Source organism: Petaurus breviceps, unplaced genomic scaffold (genome assembly GCF_028583685.1).
Source record: "Petaurus breviceps papuanus isolate PSGF00001 unplaced genomic scaffold, PetGlider_PUasm1.0 174, whole genome shotgun sequence".
Taxonomy (NCBI): Eukaryota; Metazoa; Chordata; class Mammalia; order Diprotodontia; family Petauridae; genus Petaurus; species Petaurus breviceps.
The window spans coordinates 32,061,316-32,086,561 of NW_027185761.1; the positions used below are offsets into that span (position 1 = coordinate 32,061,316).

The 25,246-nt window shown below is 40.9% G+C and overlaps 1 long non-coding RNA gene across 1 annotated transcript in view; it reads left to right on the forward strand.

Moving 5' to 3' along the window:
• Window positions 1-19,299: 19,299 nt before the first annotated feature.
• LOC138158110 (uncharacterized) overlaps window positions 19,300-25,246 on the forward strand; it is a 68,301-nt gene continuing 62,354 nt past the window's right edge. The window contains exons 1-2 of the long non-coding RNA XR_011167557.1: window positions 19,300-19,482; window positions 19,723-20,183. This is a non-coding gene — a long non-coding RNA (uncharacterized lncRNA). The remainder of the gene's footprint in view (window positions 19,483-19,722; window positions 20,184-25,246) is intronic.

Consider the following 25,246-nt stretch of genomic DNA (forward strand, 5'->3'; position numbering starts at 1 on the left):
TTACAACATTCATTTTTCATGTTGTTATGTGTGTGGCCATTCTTTCCATTTCCATTTTTGTAATCATTGTGTATGTTTTTCCTCCTGTCCTGGCTTAATTCACTCTGCATCAGTTCATATAGATCTTTCCATGCTACTGATCACATTCATAATTTCTTGCAGCACAGTCATATTCCAACAATTTATTTTCATCATGAATAATGGCAGAACCACCACATTGGTATCCCCCAAAAAGGATTTGCAAAATGCTTTACCTATGCTAACTCATCGATCCTCACAACAACCTTGTGAGGTAGGTATTATTATTATTATTATTATCCCTTTTTACCAGAGGAAGGAACCAAGGCATAGAGCCTTGCCCCGTGTTACCCATGTAGGCAGGATTCAGGTTCAGATTTTCTTGACTTCAAATCCTATGCACTATCCACTTTGTCACCTATAGCTGTCTAGAGCACTTTCTTCCCTAATATTCTACATGGGAAGATAAAACTGCTGCTTAGGAAATGGGATCAGAAGGAGTTGCTGGACCTGATCGCATATGCACACAGTAAATACAAGTTGTATCTTGAAAGAATTAAGGTAGGGAGTTTCTTAATCTTTGTTGTCTCATGGACTCCTTTGGCAACCTGGTGAAGCCTATGGACTCTCTTTTCATTATAATGTTTTTAAATCATTGAAGAAAATGCCAAATTTCAATTAAAGCTTAGTGAAAATAAAGATATATAATTTTTTCCATTCAAGTTTACAGACCCCTTGAAATCTATCCATAGATCACTTGGGAGGTCTGTTTGCCCTAGGATGAGAATCCCTGAATAAAGAATCATTTTACAAGATATTACAGGGAGAAAAAGACAACAAAAACCCCTGGAAAAAATGGAGGAATATAATACTACTTCAATGGAGGTAAAAGACAACATCCATCAAGGGTATCTCTGATAAAAACCCAAGAAGGGGATAGACAGGCTTTTGAAAATGATTTTCTGCAGCAAACTGTATCCTTATGGTCACACAATAGACTAACAGGTGAAGAGAATACAAACTCCCACTGGGTTTATATTTTGTTGATTGAAAAAAAGGCAATTGATTTAGACTTAAAATGTCCCTCCTCCAATGAGAAATTTCTCATGTGAAGGTAGTCCAAGAATCCTTGATAACAGCAACCACAGACATAATTCTGTCCAATGTTCCTAAGAGTAATATTGAAACTACTTCTTAGCTCTATAAACATATTATCATATGCTCATGGATTGGAATCTATTTTATTTTGAAATGAAATAAAAATAAACTTAAATTAGTTAGTGACATGCCTAGTTGTATGCATGCATGTTTTATTATCAGTAGAAATGCACATATACACACTCACTGTGATAAATAGAAACTCCATAGAAATACACATATACACTGGTAACTGGATTAACTGGAAACTCCATAGAAATACACATATGCACATTCACTGTGATAATGGGAAATGCCAATATCCATAGATGCAATTGCCTTTCTAGTTCAGTCTGAAATTAACTGTCATATAGTGCCAGAAAAATAATTCTATGTAGTAGTACCAATTCTCTTGCCCATAAGACTTTCTAATATTAATAATCCTTGAAGTGCCTCATGGTTATAAAAAGCTTTAAAAAGGCTTTATCCTTTGATCTTCACAACAAACCTGTAAGGGAGATAATACAAGTAACCTTATCTACATCATAGAGATAAGGAAACCAGAGAGAGATGAAGGGACTTGCCCATGGCCTTTCAGATCTTAAATGGTGTGCTGGGATTCAAACACATATCTTCTAACTTCAAGAGGATTGTTATCAAAACTATATTTTTCTGCATTAACTGTGCAATTTGTACAGTTTTTTTTTTAATTCTGATTGGGCTAATAGCTGATAATTTTAGGAATCCAAGATCTATAGTTGAAAAGGCACCTCAGAGGCAGCTGGGTGGTACAGCGGATAGAGTGCCAGGCCTGTAGTCAGGAAGACTCATCTTCCTAAGTTCAAATCTAGCCTCAGACACTTACTAGCTGTAAGATCCTGGACAAGTCAATTAATCATGTTTATGTCAGTTTTCTCATCTGTAAAATGAGCTGGAGAAGGAAATGGCAAACCACTCCAGTATCTTTGTCAAAATAAATGCCAAATGGGGTCTCAGAGTCAGATATGACTGAAATGACTGAACTACAACCAGAAAATGCTTCTTCATTTTACAGAGAAAGAAACTGAGGCCTAGATGGAGAAATGACGTGTCTGAGGTCACATAGCTAGGAAGTGATGGAGTCAGGATTTGAACTCAGATTCCATAAATCCAAGTTTGTTACTCTATCCTCTGCACCACACTGCCTCCAGATAGTTTTGCTAATTAAGGACCAAATAAAACTTAGAAGAAGGCAGTATAGTACAGTGGGAAGAAAGCTGTATCTGGGGTCAGAGAACCTGAATTTAAATCCCACCCCTATCACTTATAACCTGCAAAACACTTAGGATTATAGATTCAGAGCTGGAAGGGACCTTAGAAGCCTATCAGTCTAACCTTCTCATTTTACAGATGAGGAAACTGAGACTCAGGTTAAATGACTTGCCTGGGATCATACTGTGAGGAAGGATCTGTGTGAAGTAAAATTCTGGCTGCAGTTCCACCACCCTCCTGATAATGCTGCTCTGAGTCTCAGTTTCCTCGTCTAGTTTTCTTAGTCCACTGTCCTACTCTGGATCTCTGGACCTCAGTTTCCTCATCTTTAAAACAAAGGAGTTGGACCTAATAGCATCTAAGGTCCCTCTCATCCCTGAATATACCATCCTCAGCTTACTTTAATAAAAACTGAAAAAAATATACTTTTTACAAGCTCAGTATAGGAAAATGATATATTTTATGTTCTATGAACACAAGTAGATCAAAAGGACAACACATTGAAATGGTGCATTTTTAATGGCCATAAGTTTTCTTGGTTCAAAGGAGATAATATAGAAAAATTCTGAATAAGTAACATACAACCATCTCAGAGAGATGCACGTAACAGCCCTTTCTGTGAATATTGCAGGTTGTTAACTCAGAGGAAAAGAAGGATGCTTTGTAAACTGAAATGGTCTATTCATGTCAATTTGTGTTATTGTTGCTAATAATAATATAACAGGAATGTCTTAGAAAGTCCTGCTTCATAGCGTGAAGATGATCCTGAATCATTGAAAGCCAAGGCTGTGAAACAAAAGTGGACGAAACATTGGATGCTGTTCCCAACCACTGATGTCCATGAACCAACCTGGCTAAGTCTGGAGAGATAGCTAGAAGTGAAGTCTCCAAGTGATGGCTTTTTTCCCCCCACCAGAGCAATGCATGGAGATTGATCTATAGAGGAATCATAGTTAGGTAGAAAGCCTTATGCATGAATGAAATCACACTAATGAAGTAACAAATCCTATAGTATTACAGAATCATAAAATTTCAGGGCTGTAAGGGATCTAAGAAGATATCAGAAATCCAACTGACACTTGAAAAATGATTCACCTTATAATGGATCTGTTATATGGCTGCCCAGACTTGGCTTAAAGAAATCAAGAACTGAAATAGGGTTGTCGACTAGAAGAATAATTTGTACTGTAACAGTATTATAAAAATGAACAATTTTAAAAGACGTAATTTCTGATCAACTAAATAATTAACCATGATTCCAGAGAACTGATAAAGAAGAATGCTACCCACCTCATAGCAGAGAGATCGTGGATTAACATATAAATAAAAAATGCATTGTTGGACTTGACCAATGTTAGAATTTGTTTTTGCTTGATTATGCTTATATTATATGTGTTTTACTTCCTTCCTTTCTATCTCCTTTCTTTTTCTTTTACTTCCTCTTTTCTTTCTTTCTTTCTTTCTTTCTTTCTTTCTTTCTTTCTTTCTTTCTTTCCCTCCTTCCTCCCCTTTCCTTCATTCCTCTTTTCCTTCTTTCTTTCATTTTTTTCCTTCTGAGGGATTGAGAAACAATTTTAAAATGATATTAAAATACTAGTAATGATAGTAATAATAATAAAAAGGAGAAGAAGCAGAAGGAAGAAAAAGTGAAGCAGTAGGGAAAGGAGAAAAATATGAGGAGAAGAATAGGAGGAAGAGGAGATAAAGGATTAAAAGGGGGAGAAAAGAGGAGGAGAAATGGGAGGGGAAAAGAAAGAAAGAAAAAAGAAAAGGAACTAGATAAACATACAGATAAATGATAAGCATTTATTAAGCTCTTGCTATATGGCAGTCACTGTGCATAGCAGCATGTATAGATGCCTGGGAAGTAGCTGGAACACCTGGTTTTCTGCCAAGGTAAGGTGAAAGATCATCTATCTTTCTCTGTCTGTCTGTCTGTCTGTCCGTCCGTCCATCTGTCTGTCTGTCTGTCCGTCCATCTGTCTGTCCGTCCGTCCGTCCGTCTGTCTGTCTGTCTGTCTGTCTATCTAGCTAGCTATCTTTCTAGCTATCTACCTGTCTCTATCTCTATTTCTATACATGTATATAGCCAGGCTTCATAGGATCAGAGTCCACCATTCCATTTAGAGGGAGATTCACATAAAGCTCATCAAAGTATCCTCAGCATAGCGTGACAATGGATGGCCAGAGGAGGAGAAGGAAGGAGTAAAGGAGCAGTGTGAGAAAAATAGTTTCAGTAACCATTGCCTTTTGTTATTTAAGAGATGTCCTGAATAATGAACATTGATTCAGTCCATTGCTGCTTATATCACCTAAGGACAAATGACATCCCTCTCCCCAGTTCTTGTTAGAGATACAGAAGAAAAGAAAAATGAGAAAGGGAATGTTGTGCTTGCTTATTTCTCTATTTTAAGTTGTCTAATGATTTTGAGAAATAAGTACTTATTAAGAGGCAGGTAGATGGAGGGCCAGCCTCAAACAGTGTCTGGCACATGGTAATCACTTAATAAATGTCTGCCTTCTGCCCAGGAGTCAAGACCTTGGTTTGAATTCTGACTCTGACACTTAATAGCTGTATGACTCTAGTCAAGTCATTGGACTTTTCAGTGTCCTGAAGCAACTCTCTAAGAGTCTAAGTTACTGAGGAGTTGTTTATCTACATCTTCAGACTTCCCAAACCCTGATGAAATCACAGATGTATACTCATTCCTTCCCCCTTCCCTGATTTTATTAATATAGCCACTTAAAATAGAGTGTGGGGGTGGGGGCAGGGTAAGAAAAAATGAGTTTGGTGAAATATGTTAACATTGGTGAAAAATTGTCACCTATCGTTCTGATAACTGCAGAATATTAGTAAGTTGCAAGCTTGATTATATGAGAGAGCCATGCTACAAGCCACTCATCATGGTTACTGAGAGCCTCAGGTGCGGTGGCCTCCAGCCAGGCTTGCCTGTCATTACTAAGGAACCCTGGGATACTGTTGGCAAGCGAGAGAATGTGACAATTAGTTAAAAGGAAGGTCTGCTCCATTTTTAAACCCTTAAACTCTTGGCTTCATAGATTATGGATTTTCAGCAATCAGGTGCTCATCTTTTCCCATTTTCTCTCCTGTATCTTTTCTCATTTCTCTATTGGTGAAGAGCTTTGCAATGACTGCATCCAGGCCGTTGATATTTTGTTGTTGTTGCTGTTTGATCTCCCAGTAAAACCAATATCCTGAGCTGCCTCCCCTCGTGTCGAGTGTCAGCAATAGTGAATGATTCCATCATTTGTTTAGATCTCACAGCAGATTTCTTAGGATTGTTTCCAACGTGATCCTTTTCAAATTCTTCAGCTGTACAAACTGCGGACATGGTGGGAAACCCGGCAGTGGCCCACTCCATTTTCTGCAGCTTTTATTGCTTGTGTCTTTCCTAACCAGCTGCTTTGAGGGTCAGACTCCCAGGAATCACAGAGCGTGGGAAGTGGTAGTGATGGGGAACACACTAACCCTTCTCAGTAATGGTCATGTCATGCTCTGAGAGCCAATTTCATCGTTATTCAGGGATTTCAGCCCCCACAGAATGTGGGGTTGGTAGTTGGGGGAAGAGAAAGATGCAGCAAGAAGATAGAGAACAAGAGAATACACAGTTCCAACTCTTCCAACACTCTTATTTCCGTCCTAGTGTAGAGTCAATACAGACTTCTCTGAGGCACCTCCCCCCCCCCTTGACTTTCTCTATTGCCTGGGGACCTGAGCAGCCAGTGTGAGTGTGTACAAACTTGGGAAAGTAGCCAAGAAGGAGTGTTACAGGAGGGAAATTCTAGACTAGACACCTGGTCTTTGAGTCAGAAGACCTGGATTTGAATCTTGTCTTTTAATGCTTGCTAGCTGTCACCTTGGCATATCATTTAACTTCCTTGAATTTCTATAAAATGGAGATACTTGGAGTACTTAAATATACCTCATAATATCAATCAATCAACAAGCATTTATTAAGTATGTAGAGTCCCTGCCCCACAAAAAGCCAACATTATAATGGGGGACATGACCTGGGTAGGTAAGTATATATAAGCGGCTGCCATTGTTTACCCTTCATTCTCAAAGAGGATCATAACATCAGGGGGTGATGCCATGCCATACTAGTGAATTTGCTTTAAGTGAGGGAGGGTGGTGCAGGGTCACCAGCCTCACTTTTTCTTCTGGAGCCATCTGGGCCCAGTGGCCAGATATAGATCCGGATGACTGGAGATGGCCCTGGATGTTATAGATTACCTGGAAGGTAAGTTTGGAGGGGTCACTAGGGGCTGGGGGATCAGAAGATGGGGTTTGCGATGAATCTTGAATGAAGCCAGGGAAGTCAGGAGGTGAAGGTGAGGAGGTAGAGCATTCCAAGCATGGGAGAAAGTCAGTGTGAAGTCAAGCAGACAGGAAATGGAGCACTGTGCATGAAGAGAGGAAGGGGCCAGGTTGTAAAGATCTTTAAATCTCCTTTGAAGGGAGGGTTTTCTCTAGCAAAGGGGGGGATAGGGAGTTTTTTCTTTTTATTTTTAAGGTACCCCAGTATGCAAGCATTAATCGGGGATGGAATATGTAGTTTATTTCTAGACAGAAAAGGGAGTGCTCAGCAATAAAAAAAATCATAGAATGATTGGAACAGAATTTAGTAATTTATCACTACTGGTGTATTTAGTTGGAAGGCTAAGCCTCATTGTAGCACTGTGTTTGCAAAACTGCTAAGGAGATACTTTGTATTTCACCTCTGTCAGACATTTTGGAATGAAACAAACAAGTCAGAACAAAGCATAATTATCTTTTCTGGGGGTCTTGACAAAAAGCCAATCTTGCTGTGGCTGCTGTAACCACAACCAGTCTGGTAGATGTTGCCCTTATCTCCAGCCCTTACAGACCTTCTAGAACCTTTCCATGTTCTCAGGGTCAATGCTAGGGGAAAGAAAATGCAAAAAGAGAAGCCAGCCAGGAGCCACGAGGACAAGCCTGGACAGCTGAGTCTATACTTAATGAGGTGATTTGAACCAAAAGACCTTGTGCTGCCACTATGCTAGGGTAGAGAAGGGCTCTTCCTTCCTCCACTTCCAAAATGAAGTCTGCCTCAGTTTCCCCAATTTTTGGTTGGAGATAACAACACCTACCTTACTGGTAGGATATTGTGAGGATCAAATGAAGTATTTGTAAAGTGCTTGGCATAATGTTTGGCACATAGTAGGCCCTTAATAAATGCTTATTCCCTCCCCTATAGATTATATATGGGAGTCCTTCTGTACAGGCTGATGAGACCACAGAAGCATTAAAAAAAAAAAAAGCTTTGAATTGAAATAACAGGATACCGGATGTTATAATAGCCCTTGCTGGAATCTGGCCACATCAGCTCAGCTAATGACACTCTTTGTGCATGGGTGGTTATTAGATTTTTAATAGGCATCCCTCTCGGAACTTTTGATGACCTTACAGCTGGGAGAGCAGTTTGAAATCTGACCACATTACATAGCCAAGTCATCTTTGTAGGAAGGCATGCATGTGTCTGCCTATTTTTAGTTGGATTTAGAGTTAGCTTTTGACCTGAATAGACTTTTTTAGCCATTCAGTTACCAATATTTATTGAGAGCCTGCTGTGTCTGAAGAACATAACAGGTACCCAGCTCCTAGGGGAGAGGGAGGGATACAAAGGAATGAAAAGAAGCAGTTTGAACTCTGCCTGGGCAAAGCTACTAACACACACATAAAAATTACTTCAAGAATACTAAAAATGGAGATGGTACAAACAGAATGTGAGTGTTTGGAGGATGCAGGATAAGAAAGGCATCAAGCCCTGGGTCAATCACATTTCTTTGAGGTGAATTTAGCCCAGTAGACTCACAAAGGTCAGAGATTATCTCATTTTTGTCCCTGTATCCCCAGCTTCTCGTATAGTATCTGGCAAAGAGTAAAACCTTAAAAAGAAATGTGTTGATTGAATTGAATAGAAACATACCCATTGCTCCTACATGCCCAAAGCCATGTGACTAATACACAATTCACTAATTCCATAGAGAAGTAAAGAAGAAACTTGCAGAAGAAGCAACCATCCTGGGTCATATGTGTTGGGAAATGCATCCCTTTCTGTGATCGTTTTGCTAAGGCAGACTGCACACGAAGCTATGGATATTCCAGAAGCAGCACGTTGTGCTCTGCAGATGAGTAGCTCTCAGGAGAATATTCTTGGAAGAAACTACTCTACAGGAAATCCCAGAATGGGCTAAATATTGGATTCTAAAAGATTTGAACGTTAAATGCTATTGGTGCTGAGTACAGTAGTAGCTTGGCATATCAGGAAGTGCAAGATTCATTTAAATTTTTGATAAGCCAATAACAGGTTCCCATACTAAACAGACAATTAGGAAAACTAGATTAAGGTGCTTAGGGGAACATCCTCATAAGGATGGTGAATTGTTATAAACAGAATGTAAACTCCTTGAGGATAGGTACCGTGTCCATTTCTTGTATCCCCAGTGCTTAGCATGGCACATGGCACACAGTAAGCACTTAATAAATGCTTGTTGGTGAAAAAGATAGGGATAAAAGGGCATCTTATTGCATACAAGGGTTCACAGTGGTCTTTTCCCCTTGGATTGGTGCTAAAGCCAGTTTCATTCAACATTTTATGAAAGTTCTTGAGACTACACTCATAATCAAGGGTTTATAAGTTCCATCATGGCATAGTACAAAGAGCTCTGCATTGGGAGTCTAAGGACTTGGGTTCAAATCCCAGTTCTGCCGAGTATCTGTAAATTTCAATAAGTCACTTCTCTCCAGCTCTCATACTCCTCTCTGCAAAAAGAGAAAGACGAGAGCATTCAGTGACCTCAAAGGTCCCAGCCAGCTCTCTCTTGTAAATTGAATTCATGGTTTTGAAAAAGGGAAAGTATTGTGAGGAACAAATGGGGCTGACAGTAAAGGTAAGAGAAAGGACATATGTAAAGACAGAAGGAGGATGCATTAATTTCAGGGGAGCCTGTTGGCCTGATCTGTGGAGCATGATAGGGGAGGGGACAGAGAAGAGTGGAGGTTGCTGAGATTAGTGGTTGGGGGTGGAAGATTATCCATAATCATAGCAATTGTCCCCAGTGCCATGGCCTTCAGAATTGAGTTAGACTCTATTCTGGAAACCGATCACTGCTGATAATAACAGGGAAATGGCTTCATCCCCTGGAGACACTAGACTGCCTTTGGCATACACTGTGGCCTCTCTTCGAGCAGCTAATGATCTTAGCCCTTCTAATACATATAGGACAGAGGTTCCTGGAGGATTCAGAGCAGCACAAGCTTTTGGGAGGTAGGTATCACTTTGTGTGTGTGTGTGTGTGTGTGTGTGTGTGTGTGTGCTTGTGCATGTGCTTTCAATAGAGCCATAGAAGATGGGGACAAAAGGGAGGAGGTCATATATCTTATGCATAGTACACCATGTTATTGTTTTCTGCTAGGTAATTTCTTTTGATCTCTTGATTTTCTCAGATCAAGTGAATATTTAGTAGGTTCGAACATACAAGCATATACACATCATATATGACTATATATGATCACACATATGTATATATGCACACATGTGTATGCATATATGTGTGTGCATATGTATGTGCACAGAGAGAGAGACAGAGAGAGAGAGAGAGAGAGAGAGAGAGAGAGAGAGAGAGAGAGAGAGGGAGAGAGAGAGAGAGATCTTCATGTCTCCCTTTCTGATCTGGATGTCATTTGAAGGTACTAATGCCAAGTGACCCTAATGGTCAAGGAGGTTACCTGGAATTTCATGACACATGCAAGGCTTTGTGGGTAGCTGGTCAGCTATGCAAAGTACAGAGTCTGTAGTACCTCTGACTCCATTTTCTTTTGCTTTCTCCCCTTTATTTTCTCTTTGTAATAGAAGCAGTGTGCAGAATGTTAGCATGCTAGCCTTGGAATCAGGCAGACCTGGGTTCATATCCCACTTCTGACACTTTTTAGCATTGTGATCTTGTCCAAGTCCCTGGACCTCTTTGGGTCTTGGGCAATTCCCTAAGATGTATACACTAAGCTGTAGAAAGCTCTTGATCCATGTAGGTAGTGGGAGTTCCCAAATACTGATAAAATCACACATCTTTTCTGTATTCATATATTCTTTTTTTAGAGTTCAAGTGTTTGTAACTTATCACCCTCAGGCACACTGCTGTCACTTATTCTCTGGGCTCTCAGACCACAGCTTCTCCCCATGGGAAATCTGTCTTCCTCTGCAGAGTTTACAGACAGAAATTTGGCTTTCCTAAATGTGTATGAAACAGATTTGGGGCTTTCTCATCATAGCTCCAAGGGCTGGGGCTCCATAGCCCACTATAATGCTTCTATGTGCCTTTATCCTTGCTCCTAGCTCTCACTCACAATCTGCCTGGGCTTCTAACCCTCCAGGACTCCATCCCTCCCATTGAGCTGACTCTCAGTCACATCACTGCCCCCCCTCCCCCACAGACTCATTTTGACCCCAAACATTAGCTCTTAGACGCTACTCCTTCTTTGGTCTTACTTTCTCCCTCCAAACTCTGGATCCCAGGGACAAGGTTAACTTCTGATGTTTCTTAAATCAGCCCAGAGCCTCAGAGGAAACCGGGAGCAGCTGTGTGCCCAAGGAGCCGCCTCGGGGACACAGCTGTTCCCCTTTTGCTGCCATCCCCAATCATTCACACAAGGGATATTTGGCAGGAAAATCATTCCATATTGTGTTTTTATTGCTCTATTCATTCATTCAATCACTCCACAAATGCCAATTAATTGCATGTGCAAGGCACTGTGTTGTGTTCTGGGGAAATAAAGATATAATCAGCCAATCAATCAAAAGCATTTCTTAAACACCTACTATGTGCCAGACTCTGGGCTAGGAACTGGTTTTACAAAGGCAAACACCTGAAAAAAATCCCTGCTCCATAGGAACTTCCATTCTGTAGGGGTAGAGGGATTGGGGGAGGAGTGGAATGTGCCCATTTAAACAATATAGGCTTGACTCTGGGGTCTTTAACCTTCGTTGTGTGCCATGGACTCCTCTGTCTGTCAAAGCCTATGTACCCCTTCTCCAAATAATGTATTGAAATTCATAAACTGCACAGGTTTACCAACAAAACTACTTATACTGAGATATAGTTATCAAAATATTTTTAAAAGGGAAAACATATTCATGGACCTCAGTTTAAGAACCCGTAGGAGATAGTTGAGTATTTATGAGGGGGTAGATTGGCAAAGGGTAGATCCTTCTCTACTATAGTTCTTGTGAATGAGGTCTGAGAATTTAACAGAGTAGTAACAGGAAGTCAGTATGAATCCACCCACTTAAGACAAGGTTCTTTACAGTAGAGATCAGCTTTCTGTAGAATGATTTTTGTGTATTTTCCTTCTCTGGAAAATATATACATTTATATTACACACATGCATATATATATGTATGTACATGCACATACATACAAACACACATATAAGAGCAGAAAGTGTCCTCTAGCTACTACTTGTCATAAGTTACCCCCTGCTTGGTTTGTGGAATTCTTTCCTTTTCTTCATAGTCTAACTCAGATGCTACCTTCACCATAAAGCTTTTCCTGATCCCCCAGGTGAAAATGACCTCTTCCTCCTTAAATTTCTAATAGAATTTTTTCTGACTCTTTCCCTCTTTTATCATGGTCTGTGTGTGTGTGTGTGTGTGTGTTTGTGTATATGTGTATGTGTGTACATATGTGCTTGTATGTGTGTCCATACTTGCTTTCTCCCCACATTAGACTGTAAGCTCTTTGAGGACAAGGATTGGATAGGGCAATCAAAGGAGACTACCTTCACCCTCATGGTAGGGAATGAAGAATACCTCCATGTTAGGTGACCTGGGCATGCTGCAAAGACTCCTTCCATTAGTTAGGCCAGAACTAGGACAAGAAGCAGCAGTCCCATGTCTCACTATTACCCAAGGTCTTAGTAGCTCTGGGGAACTCAATGGACTTTGAATTCTTCTGACCGGACCTTTGAAAACCTGAGGTCACATCCACATAGCATTAGTGCAGTGGAGTAAGACTTCAGGGGAGACCTTAGTAAACCACTGCCCTGAATAAGCCTCCTACCATCCTGTCATAGTTCTGCCCTCTTACTTATCTTCCAGTGCCCATATCCAAGTTATTTCATCGTTGGGAAAGTGGTGCTACCTCCAGGAGGTCCCTGTTAATTTCACAAAAATATTTTTGGAGTCCAGAGACTGCCCTTGGAGTTATCTGATTTTGTTATCATAGACATATTTTTCAACTGAGGCAATGAGGGTTACGTGATTTGCCCAGAGTCACACAGTTAGCAAGTGTCTGAGGCTGGATTTGAACTCATGATGATAAATCTTCCTGACTTCACTTAGCTGCCCTGGATGTATCTTCTAGTGCTGCCCAATAACATTATCATAGATTCATTTAATAGTTTGTTTGTTAAGACATAGCAGTTAGGTGACAGTGACTATGGTTCTGGGCTTAGGTCAGGAAGACCTGTGTTCCAAACCCACCTCAGACATTTATTAGCTGTGTGACCCTGGGCAAGTCACTTAACTTGTTTACATCAGTTTCCTTATGCATAAAAATGAGAGATTGGACTTGGTGGCCTCTAAGGTCCCTTCTACTACTTTATGAGATTGTATTTGGATCAGGTAAATTTCTTTGTGGGATGAGGATCAAATGAGCAACCGATGTCTTGATGGAGGATGGAGTACAAACAAGGTGGTCTGCCCCAGAAGAAGTGCTGGACCTCTGAGCCGGTGATGCCAGGCCCAGGCCTGGGGCCCTTAACCTTCGTTGTGTACCTTGGACTCCTCTGCCTGTCAAAGCCTATGGCCCCTTCTCCAAATAACATATTGAAATTCATAAACCGCACAGGATCACCAGTGAAACTACTTATATTGAAATGTAGTTATCAAAATATTTTTAAAAGGGAAAACAAATTCATGGCCCTCAGTTTAAGAACCCCTGGGAGGTGGCTGAGTGTTTATGAGGGGGTAGATCCTTCTCTGCTATAACTTCCCCTGTTTATTAATGATGGTCTGATGTTTCTTAGCTGATACGATTAGTGAGGTCATACCAGACAATGAGCTGAGCATCAGGGGACCCAATGACATTCATTGTCATTTATATTTTGTTTTTTGCTAAAATGTCCACAGTTTGGTTTCTTTTTGGTCTGGCTTCATTTCCTTCAAACCAGGGTCTCATTTACTGTCCCTAAAGAGGTAATTTGATAAATGGGCCAAAGTGCCATGAAGGATGTAAGCCATTCTTTTTACTCTTAACAGTGGGATTGGGTCAGAGGGGTTATTGATTTTATTTTTTTTCCAGGAGCCAATGAATTCTCAGGTTGGGGGTAAGGGAAGGGAGAGGACATGGAATGAAAAAAAAAAAGCCCGCCATTGGAATTGATGGGCCATCCATGAGCAATCACTAGTTAATTGGCCTGAAATATTGCTCACATAACCTTCCTAGTGAGCCTGGACACTGACTTATACTTTTATCCCCAGTGCTTAGCACACAGTAGGCACTTGATAAATATTTACTGAAGAACTCTGAAACCCCATGAACAGGAAACACTTGTTTTATTTCTTTGGCCTGTGGAGGATGGAGCTGGAGCTTACTGCCTTTGGTCCATCTATGTGGTAATTAGAGAGGAAGTCATCAGGTATCTTACAATGATTTCCCCAATCACACTGATTTAAATTTATTTAGTTCTAGGGGTTCTCTGAACAGCCATAACTATATTTTAAACAGCAATTCCTATAAATTAGTAATGCCATTTGTCTTCAGCCCGAGAATTTCAACGAACAAATTATTCAAAACCACATTTAATCAAATGCATTTCCCCCTCTCTCTTGTAAGTATGTATTCCCTGGGACTGGAAGGAAACACTGTTTCACTTGGGTTGACTGAATACAACTGATAGATGGTGCTGTCGGAATTTATTGCTAATTTGCCTCTTAAACCTTGCAAGGACCCGACATGGTACTGGTGCCTTACATAATGATATTTAATCTCTACACTCAGATTTAAGTCCAGGTTTCCTAAATGTGGATTGATGTGTGACTTTCCCTTCAGTATTGGAGAGGCGGGGCGTGAGGAGTCCTGTATGTTAGAGCTGGGCAGAGGACGTTTTAGAAGTATACGGGGCTCATTAGCAAATGCCCTTAATGCTCACTGGATTCATATTTCTCATTGTGTGACATGAGTGTGGGTTTGAAACGGACTTCTTCATAACGCCCTCAACCATCTTCTCCCTTCTTGAACAAACGCTGTAGTGGCTGGTTACATAAGACTTTCTTAGCTCCTCAGCAGGAAGGTTCTTCCATAAACCAACCCATCAATGGATCAAAGATTTCGCCAAATCAAGTAAGCAAGCATTTCCTAAGCTTTTACTAGGTGCTTTCTAAATATTACCAAATGAGATAATGTTTGCAAGGTGCTTAGCACAGTGTCTAACACATAACAGTCTGCTAATAAATGTTTATTCCCTTCCTTTCCTCTCTTACCATGTGCCAGGAATGGTGCCGAGTGCTGGGAATACAGATACAAGCAGAAACAAAGATGGTCACTGACCTCAAGGAGCTTACATTCTAACAGAGAAAGACAGCACAGACAATAAAAATGAAAAGCAGGACATTGAAAAAGTTGGCCATGGAAAGAAGGAGGAAGATGGGGGCACAGTGTACTTTCAGGTGAGGGTACTTCTGTGGTTTGGTGGAGAAAGTCTGGAGTGGAGTCCAGAGAGGAAAGACTTGGAGCTGTAAGGGAGCTCAGAGGCCATCTAGTTTCCCCCACCCCTCCATCTTGACAGATGGGCAAACCGAGGACTAGAAGGATACATATGTTAGTAAGAATCAGGCAGGATAGATGGCTTATTAGCCACATTCTAAGGAGTTGTCTGAATCACTTGGATATTACTCTAAGTCACTTGCCCAAGGTGAGTGTCAGAGGTGGGGTTGATACCTAGAGTTTCCTAACTTCAAAGCCCCAGGTCATCCTCTATACCAAGATTTTTCTCCACAAGAATAATGAAAAATTAAATAAACATGATTTTTTCTTACAGAGCAGTTACAGAAATCATTATAGCATGGGTATGGAAACTGCAGAAATGTGCTTAGCACAGTGCCTATCACATAATAGGGGCTTAGTTACTTTTGGATTGATTCACCAAATTCTGTATGGGGAGGTAAAGCACAAAACAGACATCCCTTCCTTCCCCAGCCCCTTAAGCTCTGCTTGATCAAGGCAGAATTGAATCCTTAGGTCATTTGTCTGAAGAACAGGGAGATGCACCAGCGCCATAAGAACAACCCAGGGAGGTGGCTAGGTGGCGCAGTGAGTAAAGCACCCGCCCTGGAGTCAGGAGGACCCAAGTTCAGTTTCGGCCTCAGACACTTAATACCCACACAAAAAAACTAGCTGTGTAACCTCGGGCCAGTTACTTAACCCCAATTGCCCTCCAAAAGGCAAAAAACAAAAACAAAAACAAAAAACAGCCCAGGGACCATGCTGTACTTGAACCCATCCCCAGCTTACCATTGTTTTGTGCTCTTTCCCTCTTGAAATCATCTTGTCATTCCTTTTTATTTTAAAGTCAGTTCTCTTTTTCTTCCCATCCCTCTCCCTTTTATTCATTCTCTTCCCTCCATGGCATAGTTGAAAAACAAGACAATCTAATTGAAAGCAGCAGACCTACGTTCATAATCCTGGCCCTGCTCACCCCATGTAACCTTGGGCAAGGCACCTCTCCTGCAGGCCTCAGTTTCCTCACCTGTAAAATTCAGGGGATGGGAGAGGGGTGAACCTTTCTAGCTTGAAATCCTCTGATTCTAAAACAATTGCAGAGATTTAAAGTAGCAAGGGCTTAATTTCTGGGTTCCCTGTGTAGAAAGCTTGGGCCAAGCTAAGCAAACGAGTCTGCAAAAATCTCCATCTACTCCATAGCATGAAAAATCTTCATGGATGAAACTCCCAGGAGAGGAGCACGGTATTGGAGTCATCCTGTTAGAAGGGGAGCTCAGCTGCTCTTCTGGTCTGGAAAAGGGCAGGCACTGTAGGGCATCTCAGTGAAGAGAAGAGAGCTCTGCTTGGAGACAGAGAGCCTGGGTTCAAATTCTGGCACTGCTGGATGACCTTCAGCAAGTCTCTTAGTGTTTCTGGTTGGGACAAATGTTGGTAAATGGGTGAAGATCATGGTGCCAGGATAGCCCTGTGCCCAACTCTTTGAGCTCCAGCTTCTTCATCTCTGAAGGGGGAGGGCCAGAGTAGATGATAGCTGAGTTCAGTTCTGCTCGGAGTTATGTGATCACATGACCCTAAGCCAAAGGCATATAAACCATTGGGCAAGGGGGCTTTGTTTGTTTATGTTTGTTTTTTTTTTTTTTTGCAAATTATAATAAGGCTGCAGAGCCCACACTAAGCCTTCACCGAGGTGATTTCTGGAGCTGATTAAGTTGGTGGGGGCAGTTGGAGGAATCAGGGAGAGAGGATGAAAGCAAGGAGCCAAAAGAAACACTTCCCCAGCTCCTACTCCTGAGGAAGTGGCCCGACTTGTGCTGCTGAGGCTGTCCAATGGCAGCCCACCCTGGTTCAGCTTGGAGTGGGGGAATACTTCTTGGTAGAGCTCCATAGGTCCCTGCTGCTTGCCAGCTGTGCTCACTATGGAGGGGAGGCAAGTTCTGGGCACTGATCAACTTGCTGAAATGTCAAATGCCTCAAGCTCTGGAACCAGCTGAGTCAGTGGGACCAGAAGGGAATAATCCTCTGTATGAAATCTGGTGCTTGGCACTCTACCACTGAGGCTGAGGGACCTTCTAATGTTTCTTTGTGTGTTATTAGCTTTTGTGGCTTAGAGGGAAAAAAAAATCCAGCCTTGAATCTTGTTTGGTCTGGTTGTGGGGGGATGGAGACTTCACCAAGAGTTGTAGAGACTTTCCCAAGGCCTGACACTGCCTGAAACATGGGTGAGAGATGGAATGAATCTTTTCTCTGTTTTCTCTGGGAAATCTGAGGACCAGAAGAGGGATGGGTCAGTGCAGTAGGAGAATGAGATCCCAAAACAGCTAGTAAAGTATCCTAGTTAATAGACTATCCGGTTACTTTCTGTATGACCCTAATAAAAGTCACAAGCTCACTGAGCCTCAGTTGCCTCATCTGTATAATTGTTGAAGTATCGGGTTTATGTTTTAGCTCAAATGCCTCATGTGGGAAGATTCAAGGAGAGCTCAAGGGTGTTCCCAGAGCCTGTACCTCATCATAATGCGGAAGTTTTACTAGAGGTTCTCTGAGGAACCTTTCAGCTCTAAATCTGTGATCCAATAATCCTGTCTTAGAAATAAACTGTTCACAGATTGATGTTGTTGTTTGTCCCTTATTCTTGAAGAGGATCAATGATATCTTGACTTGCAAGTGAGTTGGATTTAAGTGAGGCAGAGCTACACAGAATTATCAGCCTCACTATATCCTCTAGAGTCATTGGAGTACAGTGGCAAGACATAGAAGAAGACATCTGGCAACGGCCTCAGATGCAGTGGATTACCTTGGTGTTTTTAAACTAAGGTCTTTCCCATGTCTCAGTTTGAAGCAACACCCATTCAATGATTAAAGCTAGGTAAGAATTGAGGCAAAAAATGGCCTAGTTTGCCTTCACAAAAGAATCAATCTAGGAGGAAGAGGCACTGACCATGAAGATGGCTTGATTGGATCCACAGGAACATAGTTCAGTCCTACCGTATCCATTCTCTTCACCATCTTTCTTCCCTAGATTGCCACAATGTTCTTACTTTGAAATGTTTCTGGAGAGTTTTCATCTCTCTGAAAACTCTTGGAACCCTGAGCTTCTTTCTGTGCTTAACTGGCACTTCCTAAGAGAAACCTTTCTGGATCCACTATAGTTGCCAGTAGTTTCTATTTTTTCAAATTAAATTGTATTTATCTGTGAAAATAATATATCTCCCTCACCTCTCCAGAAGAATGAACACTCTCTCAGTGTTGTTAACTTTGTGTTGTTAACTTTGTAGACCTAGTGCCTATCACAGGGCCTTGTGTTTGATAGACACTTCATAAACACAGTTTGAATTGAATTGAATTGCTGCCCTTTACCCTTCAGGCCTCTCCTTCTAGCATCTGGTGAGTTCAGGTAGAGTTATCTTGGGGGGGCCCTGAAGTCTTGATCTGAAGCAAAGTCACAGCTGATTCATTTGAGCTGAGTATTTTTTGGACACAGTTTGATTCATTTGGTGAAATCACATTTTGATTGTAATTTGCGATCCCAGACCAATCCTCCAGGTAACACCTGAGCCCAGAAATAAAAAAAACAGGAACATTTTAGCATTGGTGAGGTCTCTAGGAGCAGGATAGTGAATATATGGGGTAATTTTATGAGGCTTCAGACCATTCCCCCTTCAGATTAGATTAGGACTGAAGAGGGTAGGAGTGTTTGAGGTTGATAAAGTGCTCCCTGCTCACTGATAAATGATACTCAGGCTCTCATGAAGTGTAAAGATGCAGCAGAGCAGAAAGGGAGGGGATGGGAGAATCTCCAAATCCAGTCTGGGAAAACACCCAGGTCATGCATTTGTCATTTGCCTTCTAGGTGCTGTTTGCCCATTTTGGGAAAACAATGGATCTGTACCAGCTTCAAGACAAAGACAAGAGCAACAGTCAAATGGCTAACTCTTTTTGGGAAATTAAATTTCATTTTTTTAAATGGGGAAGCATTTATTTTCTCTCCCTTTCATCTCCCTTTCTTCACTGGAAAAAAAAAACCCTAAAATGCATAACAAATAAGTACAATCCAAAATGCCAAATTCCCACATTGACCATGTCCAAGAAGGCATGTCTGATTTTGCATACTGAATTCTTCACCCAGGGTCAAAGAGCTAGCAAGTACATAAGCAGGACTCAGACTCAATCTTTTTTACTCCACGTCTGGCACTCAAGTCAGAAGAGCTGTGCTTCTCATTATTCCAACCTGTATGACCTTGAGAAAAGTCCCTTCACATCCTTAGATCTCACTTTCCTCATCAAGACCGACCAAAAGAACCCTAGATCAATTTGGTGAGTTCTTTCATTTTTTTTCCAGTTAACTTGATTAGAGTTCCAGGGGTGGACCTTTATTTAAAGCTATCTCCTGTGGAGGGAGACATATACTCCAGCAGCCTCCTGTTTGGGCCTCAGAGACTGGAGGTGCCTCCTTATAATTGGGTGATGGATGTTCATGAGGATGGACAAGTCTTGTCTAACTCTTCTCAGAAGCTTACTCTTTTTTTCTTTTCTTTTTCCATGTTTTGGATTTAGACAATAGGGAAATAGGGGGAAGGGGAAAAGGAAGAGGAAGATGCCTTCCTTTATTCAAGGAACAGAATGACAACATGCAGAAGAAGCCTGTGATAAGTGGCCTGTGCTTTCCAGGTGAATTGAGAGGGAAATTTCTGGAATGCAAGTCCCTGGCTTTTGCTTTCCTCTCTGAGCACAGATCAGACTAGTGATTATCAATCAGCATGGATAATCCTAGCTTTGTGGGTTATCTCATGAATAATCCTAAATTCCAGATACCCTAAGCAATTGAGAACTCCCAAATTTGAGAGTAAAACAAGTGCATTCTGAGAGAGATTTTTCTTGATGGTGTGAATTTTGGAAGAAAAAGATTGCTGACAAGATCACCTTGGAACTGAAGGACTGCATGCCATGTCATGAGAGGTCAAGAGGTCAGCCTTTCACAGTTTTGCCAGAAGTTGCTCCTGTGGTACAGAGGTCAGGTAAATGAATATTTTTGAGTATTTCTATAAAATGTCTTCATTTTGCTAGCTTTCATGAGTATTTTGTGTTTTTTCTATTTATTCTTTATGGTTCTTCTATTTATAAATGCTAACCTGGGTCCTTTTGATCTTTTTCATTATTTTCTGTGGTAGATGAATAAAAAACTATGTGATGTCTGATGCTCATATTTTCCATTAAGTACCTTCATGACAGGGAACCTTCTTACTTAGATTTGGGGAGATGTAGATACAAGCTATATTTAAGATTTATTTTAGAGATTTTTCTTGGTCAAATTCAAGTAGGGGAACAGACTAAAAAGGGAAAACTGGACCCTTGGGGCTGGGCCATCAAGATAATATCTATCTAATCCATGTGAGCCCAGAGTACTTGGTGAGGGGATATGGTATGACCTATCTGTAAAATGAGGGAATTGTACTAGATGACCTTGGAGGTCCCTTCCAATTCTAATTGTATCTTGTCAACCTTCAGCTTAGAAGCTCCAACGAAAAGACCTCAAAATGAGTAAGAATTGTGTCACGGAATTCCTTCTCTTGTTGCTATCAGATAACTTTGTCCATCTAGGTACTTTCTGATCATATTGTGTAGTTGGAGGGAGAAAAGTTCAACTAGTCAAAACTACAAGCATAGTTTTGGTGTCTGGGTCAACTTTTCATCCATTCCCTCCCCTGTGCCCTCCTTCCAGCAGCTTTAATTTATTATTTGGGAATTCTGTTGTTACCCTTACAAAGAAAAAATAACAGAAGAAGATTACTTATTTTCCTCAGTTGTGTTTGGAATTCAATAGTCTGTCTGTCTATTTCCTTAAGGAAACAATGGTGTCTCTAAATCAGCAACTGAAAATGCTCTGAAAAACTTGATGGCTTTTGTATCCCATCCATCTGTGCACATTATCATGAACTTTGGACAGCTGTTTGGTAGTTTTTCCTCCATTCTCCTCCTAAGTCGGGATAAATCAGAAACTGCTAAAAAGCCAAATGACTTTCCCTTTTGAAGTCTAACCTAAAACTCAGGGTAATGAGGATCAACAAAGTAGGAAATGGAATCAACATAGTCAACTTTACTATCAAAGATTAACAGGTATAATAGCAGCCATGATTAAAATAGGTTACAGGGACATAGTGTTACTTAGTCGTCTTTATGACTAGGGGCTTGACTCTTTTCATTGCCACATTTGAAGTGGTTCACCAATGCTCCCCAATCATTCTTGAGAGCAGAGACACAACAAGACTACCAATTAGATTTTTAGGGTAAAGCATTGAGGAGGCTCTTATCAACCATGAAAGACTAAGCAAGAAAGCTTGACTTAATAATTTTTGAACCTGCTGATCCATAGTTTACCGTGTTCCTTCTCTATCATTTTTTAGTTCTAGAAAAGATCTTCCTGATATGATACTTCTTTCTTAATAGATGGTGTGTGTACGTGTGTGTGTGATAACTATTACAGACAAGTTGTGGTCTCTATTGGTGAAGGCCATTTCTGCCACATTGAAATTGCATATCCTTGATGATTTTTTTCTGGTGACATTTCATTTCAGATAGCACTTGCATTATGTCAGGGACTTGATAGACACCAGAGATACAAAGATAACAATGAAATAATTCTTGCTCTCAAGTAGCTTAACTTCTACTGGGATGACATCTTGCACGTAGACTTTGTAAATACAAAGGGATTTGGGGGAGGGGCACCAAAAACTGGAGAAATCTAGAAAGGGCACTTGAGCAGGTGCCCTAATAGTTGGGCCTTGATGGAAGCAATAACTTCCCAGAGGCAGAGATGAGATGGACACATTCCTTGGCATGGAAAGTGGAGAAGATGTGGAGAAGGGAGATGGAATGTCATGTATGGGGAATGGCAGGTAGGCAGAGTGACCTAGAATGAAGAAATCAGTAGACAATTTTTCTGTGGTTGTTTTTCAGGATACTTACTCTCAGGGATAGAAAATGTTGCATCAAACAATAATTTATTGGATTATTGGATCCTTACATGATCGGTGGTTGGGAATGTAATGAAGAAAATTAAAACTCATTCTTTAAAGACCAGGAGAGTCCATCTCCACTGAACTAGTTACATATAATTACCTTCTCCACATCATTTAGTTTTGGTATCTTGGTAATGAAAGCTACCTGAAGTGTATGGTCATGGAATATCAATGGTCAGTTAGAACAAAAGGATGAGGAGACTAAACTCTAAGTGCCTTCTAGCTCCCAATCTGTGGTCCCTGTAATCCCATGATCCATTGGGAAAGCCATAGCATTTGCTTAAAAAGATTCACAGTCAATTTTTTCCCTTAAAGAAATTAAAACAAAAAGAGGACCAAGGGCCATTTGATGGAATACATGGCTTCTGATCAAAAGAGCAAATGTGGAAACTCAGAACACAAATGGATTTTCCATACACAAGGCCAATGCAATCAGCATACATGATTATGTAGTCCAAAGGTTACTGAACCACCATTTTTACTTGAGAAAGATGACCAGTGCTTCCACTCAGACAACAGCAGCTTTATCTAAATTCTGACCACTGTCTCTCTGCCCCTTGTTTCTTAGCTGAATTAAATTTTGAATAAAAATGACAAGTAGCTTAGAGTAATAGCAATTTTGAAGCCAATCATCAGACGGTGACTGAGTTGGCAATTAAGTTTTTTAAATCAAATATAGTTCATGACAGCCAGTTTTGTTGCTGGAGACTCTCCCCACCCCAAAGTCAACTGTTCATAGGGCACTTGCTCCCCATCAAAGAAAAACAGATAAAACACCAGATAATGTAAAGAACAGAAAAGTCAAGTAGCAGTGATAATTGATGCCTTAAAGGAAAGTAATTCTCTTTGTACTGCACGCTGGGTGAAGGGTATTTCTACAAACTTAACAAACATGCAGCCTCTGCATTGACTGTGGAAATGAATTCAAGATAGAAGGTCATTGGATAGTAGCTTTAAATAATAAAGTCAAACTATTCCGAATAGGTGAAAAAACCACATTTCAAATCCCTTTATAGGAAGTATTTTCACATGACTTGTTCAAGTTGGATGTATTATTACATGGGAATATTTCACTAGTTGCATCATTTCAAGAGATACTGGTAAGGATAGGACCAACAAATTGCCATAAAAAAATACAGCACAAACCACTTGACCTTTGAAGAAAGGAGTATGAGAAGCAGCATGGCATGATAGATAAGGAGCAGTCGCTGAAACAAGGATGACTCGGCTTCCCCTCCCCCTCTGGAGGAAACGGTCCAGAAAAGTGAAGCTAGTACCGAAGGTAACATGAGGAATGAATGGCAGAGTCAGAGTCAAAGCCGGTTTTCCTCATTGGCACTTCCTGCCATCACATGCTACTTTGCTTGGCTTGCATTGGGCATGTGATGATGGCGGTGATGATGATGATGATGATAACAGCTAGTATTTGTAACTTGTTTGTTTTAAGGTTTTCAAAGCACTTTGCAAGTGTTATCTCATTTCACCCTGACAACAACCCTATAAGGCAGGCACTATTGTTTTCTCATGTTATAGATGAAGAAACTAAGGCTCAGAAGGTCAAGTTCCTTGCTAGTTAATGAGTATTTGAGATGAGATTTGAACTTGGGGCTCCCTGACTCCAAGACTACCACTCTGTCCACTGTGCCATGCCACCAAGCTTCATTTATTTGTGTCGGTCTTGTCAGTTGGTAAGGGAAACGTATTACTGTGCAGATGATTGCTACACAGGAAAAAAAGAACAGACAAGCCATGCAGCCATCTTTGTCATGAGTGACTCTCCAAACCAAAAAGTCTATTCATAGATTTCTTCTAGTTGTTTTTGTTCTGTCTTTTCAGCCATGTCTTACTTTTTGTGACCCCATTTGGGGTTTTCTTGGTAATGATACTTGAGTGGTTTGCCATTTCCTTCTCCAGCTTTTTTTTACAGATGAGGAAACTGAGGCAATCAGCATAAAGTGACTTGCCCAAAGTCACACAGTCAGTGTCTTCCTGACTCCAGCCCCAGTATTCCATTCACTGCACTACCTAATTGCCCTGTGGTACCTCAATACCTGGGATCAAATCCTAGCTCATTCCTGTGTAACCTTAGGGAAGTTATTTCAATTTTCCAGGCTTTCTTTAGTGTTCTCATCTGTAAAACAAAGGAGTTGGACTAGATTGTTTCTAAGGTCCCTTCCAACTCCCAGTCTGTGATCCTTGACTTAACCAAGGTAGTGATCCTCAAAAACAAGATCTAAACCTTGGTCCTTAAAGAGGTCTTTGCCCATTGTAGACACTTAGTACTTGTTGAACTGAAATAATGTAAACACACGAACCTAATCACAAAACACAAATTCATCAAATTTAGAAGCTCAGACCCCCTCATGTTACAGATGAGGGTATCGAGGACCAGAGAAAGGAAATGATGGACAAAGTTATTTTGGTACTAGGTGGCAAGACAAAGCAGAATAAAATAAGTGCTAAATGAATGGCAAACATCAAAGTACTTTATAAGGAAGAGATAGAGGATGATCGTGGGCTGGGCTGGCCATGGGAAGGTGAGAAGATCTTTGCCTGGAAGAATTAGTAGGAATTAGGTAATGGGAGAAGAGACAGCAATGAATTTGGAACAACTCAAAATAGTGTTGGCTTGTGCCTACTGTCAGCAACCTGAATTTGCTATAACTGACAGTGGGAAAATACCCTGAGGCTGCAGAGCACAGATACCCAGCTGAAGTAAACAAACTCACACGTACTCTGCTAAAGTCATGCCTACCTTGCAATTATGGTCAGCAGAGATTGCGTTATAGCAGAGGGCTGAGGGGGAGGGAGGATGCAAACATGCGGCAAGGAAATAGTAGTCATATATTCAGTGTAACTGGAGATGATCCTTCATGAGCTGCTGTGTCTGTTGAAAGTAAGTTAGCCTGTGGCTATATTTGCCAATGTCAAAGATTCTACTGATGCTGGTGATCTCATGGATGGAAAAAGTTCTTGCAGTGCAGTAACCCTGGGCAATCATAGCCAGAACACTTATAAAGCACAGGAATTCTAGGAATTTGGTTTTGGGGATTCCTTTCTTA